At 31.8% G+C, this 5,017-nt stretch overlaps 1 long non-coding RNA gene across 1 annotated transcript; it reads left to right on the top strand.

Moving 5' to 3' along the window:
• Positions 1-1,202: 1,202 nt before the first annotated feature.
• LOC132618038 (uncharacterized) lies at positions 1,203-2,792 on the top strand. The gene is made up of 2 exons (XR_009573926.1): positions 1,203-1,413; positions 2,241-2,792. It is a non-coding gene; the product is annotated as an uncharacterized LOC132618038 (long non-coding RNA).
• Positions 2,793-5,017: the final 2,225 nt, after the last annotated feature.

The raw sequence follows: 5,017 nt of genomic DNA, 5'->3' as shown, positions 1-5,017 counted from the left end.
TAACTTGTTGTAGTATGTTTTACTTTATTTTTCAAATTACCACATTAGGCTTATTAAAAATAGTTACTATCGTTGCATGTTATTTAATTTTAACTTAATAGTGTAAAACAATTTATACAAAATTCTTACACTATCAGATCTCAAAATATAATTATAAAAATTTGTTCATAATAAATCGGACTAGCTACCTGAAAATAAAGAAGGCAATCTGCTAGTAATAAATTAAATGACAGAAATCATACATTTTTTCTTATACAACTACAAGTGCATATTAATTAGGGGTAGGGTTGGTGGTGGGTAGTGATGGGTGGGAATAGGCGTAGAGGTAGGGGTAGGGTTGGTGGTGGGTAGTGGTGGGTGGGAATAGGCGTAGAGGTAGGGGTAGGGCGAGTGGGGAGGGGGAGGTATTGTGGGTGGTAAGGGTATTGTGGGGGTGGGTAGGTAAGGGGGATGAACAGATAGTGCGGGGGTGGGTTGGAGACGCGTTGGTGTGTTTTTATTGATCCATAAAATATTTTCCATCAAATTTTTAAGGAAATAATTTTCTCCTATTTTGAGGAGATTTTTTTTTATAAAAAAATATTTTTCAAGATATTTAATGCAACCAAACAAGAAAAAATAGAAAAGCATTTTCCCGAAAAATATTTTCAACTGTACCAAACACACCCATAGTATAAATGCCAAATTTCCATCACGACACATCTTAATTTTAGCACATAAATAATTGAGCACAAACATCTGAAAATACAAAGAGATATTCGGGATTTTACACATTGTGAAAGACAAATTTATAACTTATTGTCTCTCCCGTTTCAGTTTATGTGATATCTTTTCCTCATTAGAGCTTCATTTAAAAAGGAACAACTATATATAGCATGCATGACATGTTTAATGCCACACGTTTTAAAAGTTTGATATAACCACATAAATATTTATGATATGTTTAAGATCACAAATTTTAAAAGTCTTAATATCTTTATTAAATTTCGAGTCAAATCAAATTATATCACATAAATTAGAAAGAATGGAATATAACCTAATTATACACAAAATGAACTAGCACTGACTTTCTAACCCCAATAAAAACGTGATATAGATATTTGTGGTGGATAATGTTTTCTACTAGCTTTTCACGACTATTGAAAATATATATAAACACTATAAGTTCTGACAATTTTCTCACCACTTTCTTTTCAGAACCTTTTGCTAATATATCTAACAAGGAAAATGGGTGTGAAAGGCAAATTAATTGCTTCAGTAGAGGTGAAGTGTGGAGGAGACTTGGTTCTTGATCTTTTGCACACCAATACACATCATATGCCCAAAATATGTCCTAGTTAGATCAGCCATTTTGAGATTCTTGAAGTGAAACCATAAAGGTTCGTTCGATATATAACTGAAAATATAACGACGGTAAGACACATTTCCTCGCTCTCTCTCAATATACAATTTACTCGCATCAATTTGATTTCTGTAGTTAGGTATGTTTGATATAACGGAAATTATTTACCAAAAGAACGATTTCCATAAAAAGAGGGGTAGGCATTCCCGTCCGCCCTTACACAGGGTCCCCCCAAGAAAAAAGAAATGTGGTACCGGCTTTGATCACACGTTGGACTTATTTGATGGTGTTTGGTAATTATCATAAAATATATTTCAAGTAAAACATAGGGAAAAATGACCTTTTTCACTTTTTGCAAAAGTTATTTCCTTACAGCTATTTTAATTCTTAACTTCATTTTAATTCGCTCGAACTAATACTTACACGATATCATTAATCTTTAGTACTCAAAAGTTCCATAAAGATACACATAGCTGATTTGTTAATATTATTATTAATCTTGAACATATCTAATTTCACTTAACCAAACACCAAAAACTATTTTCCAATTTTTTTTTTTGGAAAAAGAAAGATCTTTTTCCGATCCACTTTACAATTACTTCTGTCATACTAAACTGTATAATCAAATTTAATATGGCTTTCCCTACCAATTCCCATATTTTCCACAACGTCAAATGTTCTTTTGAGATTTTTAAAGATAATTTGAGGAAAAAAGTTAGACAATCCAATCATTGGGAGCTTTAGATAATTTTTGGAGAAAATGAAACTGAAAAACGAAAAACGACAAAATAAATAAGATGAAGATACTACTTTGTGATTAGTTAAATCTTTATGAGGAGTTGACCGTTGAACTAAGAGTAACGTCTCTTCTATTTTTATTTTATTTTTATTATTATAGATGGAAAAGATAAGACTGCTAAGGGAGTAATTGAAGACATCAATCATGAGAAGAAATCAAGCACTTAAAAAGTGATTCAAGGAGATCTGCTAGAGTTATACAATTCTTTTACTGTTATCACATTAGTTGAAGATCAGTGGGCTACATGTACATCGGTGTACGAGAAAAAAACATAAGACATACCAGAGCCTCTCGTTCTCTTGGTTTGGGCCCTTGATGTGATCAAACATATGGAAGGTCACCTTCACAAGTATTAGAAGATATCTGGAGGTATCCGAGCACTCTCAGCATTACATATGTGTGTATATACATGTGTGGGGCGCGCGTGTATTTGCACATACACACATATATCTGTGTGTGTCTATGAGTGAGTTTGCGTTATATAGTATTATATTCTGTAATATTGGCTAGTTCTAGCCTGCGTGTGAAATAAATGATGTTGTGTTAAGAATAAAGTATAAGGCAATCTCCTTCTATGAATGTATTCTCAATGGCCAATATATGTAAGATATGATAAATCTTTTTAAGTATAAATACATTTTATATTTGTAATTGTGCTAATCTAATTCTTTCTCAGCCATTTTTTCTCTAGTTCTAAGATGCGCACTAACACTTGCAAAAAGTGTAGAATTGATTAATAGCTGCCAAATTTTATGTAAAACCGTTTAATTGGTACTTTCTAGTTTCTGCAGGGAACGGAAATATATATAAAAAAAAAAAAAAAAAAAAAAGAGAACGGAAAATTACTTAGAGTCTGATTTGGTGAAGGAAAATATTTTGTTTGAACACAATATTGTCCTAAGAGTGTTTATATATAATCTTTGCTGCTTCGGTTACATTTCTTTTGAGCCGAGGGTCTATCGAAAACAACCTCTCTATCCCCAAAAAGGTATAGGTAAGGTCTGCGTACATCCTACCCTCCTCAGACCCCACTTGTGGGATCACACTGGGTTTGTTATTGTTGTTATTCTTAATTAGTTTTTGATATTTGATAAGTAAGAAAAATGTATTGTTCTAAGAGTGTTTATATATAACCTAGGAAAGCACTATGAAGGTGGCGGAGTTGCGTATTGGAAGGTGCAGAAGAGACGATGACTTTGAAATGCCACTTTCAAATATCTTACGGTAAGATCTCGAAGTCTATTTCTCTTTTCATACAAGTAGCCGTTAAAGTCTCTTTCAACACTCTGGGTATATTAAAATTCTCAAAAATTCTATTACTCATTTTCACCAATTAAAACTTTATGTTTAACAAGAACTCCTAGTTAACCAATTATATTTTGTTTATATCATGAAATCATAAGTATAAAATCAAATCTTAAATTTTTTTTCTTCTCTGTTTCCACAGGTATATGAAAGTGAGAAAAATCAAGACTAAGCTAAGTGTCATTGTATTGGTACTTTGAGAAGCAGCATTCTCTTTTATGTCTTATTTCATTACTAGTATATCTCGGTTAAACTTTCATATTAGATAGATTTTACTTTATTAAGCTCTTTTATTTTTATTTAAGGAGCTTGTAATTAATGAGCTAGATATGTATCATCTCGATCAATGTAAGTTTGATTCTTAAATGTATGATCATGGGTGAAAACTTTTATTTTTATGTTTTTCGATTTGTATAATGCAAGTGCAATTGTGAGTTTCCAAAACTTTTACATTAGTGATTTATTTATCTTTAAATATGAGAAACCTTGTCATCATTTATAAATTCACAAATTAATGGAAAACTATATAAATTATAAATAGTACCGCTGTGAATTTAAACATCATCGATAACTGTAATTAGTGTGACAAAAAATATTTATCCTTGAAGGTATACATTATACTTTTCAAGACAATCACATTTTCATCATCGAACACATTTGTTTGTCATAAATTGGCTACATTATTTAGTGACAAAAATAGCTTTTGTCCCCGAACCGCCTTCTTATTGACTACCAGTTAATTTTGGTTTTATGACAAAACTAATTGTCCTTAATCATGAAAATTTGTAGTGATAAGAATTATTTTGTTGGTAAAAGTAATATTTTTAGCCACGAAATTTTAGCTATAAAACTATAAATTATTTTCTAAAAGCAAAGTGGTCACTGGTCAATAATATATATATTTAGGGACGAAACACTTTTTTGCATATAAAAGGAAATCTTTATTGACAAAATTACTTTTATTTTCTTTTTTTTTTATGACATGGGAACCCGCAGCCGCTACCCTTCGGGTGCGCACAGGGTAAACTTAGCTCCTGTGCAATAGCTTGTAAACCACACAGGAGAGGTAACCCGCACTAGGCAAGCCCCGTGCGACGAGCTCGACCCAGAAGGCGAATCCCCTGCTATCGTAAGCAAGGGGTTTCGAACCTGAGACCTCCATTATGAAAGCCCCATGCTCAACCAACTGAACCACCCTTGCGGGTACAAAATTACTTTTGTTGAACTACAAATTTATTTATAACTTTAGAGACAATACATGTCGTCATTAATTAAACTAAGTAGTTAGTGACAAGTTAGTTTCGTCGGTATTAATAATAAACTTTTTGGTGACGAAAACACACAATCAACTACAAATTTTACATTTTTTATGACACACAATTTTGTCACAAATACTATGCATTTCGCGATGAAAAATAATATTCGAAGTTAATAGAAATTATTTAGCAACGAAACACTAAGTTGTCTTTATATACCTTTAGTAACCCATGTTTTAGGGACAAATGATTGACAAAAAAATTTTAATCGCACAAGATATATTATGACAAAATATTAGTTTTAAGTGACAAAAT

This window comes from Lycium barbarum, chromosome 11 (genome assembly GCF_019175385.1).
Source record: "Lycium barbarum isolate Lr01 chromosome 11, ASM1917538v2, whole genome shotgun sequence".
Taxonomy (NCBI): Eukaryota; Viridiplantae; Streptophyta; class Magnoliopsida; order Solanales; family Solanaceae; genus Lycium; species Lycium barbarum.
Note: the sequence above shows the minus strand (reverse complement) of the source record. Positions and strands in the feature narration are given on the sequence as shown.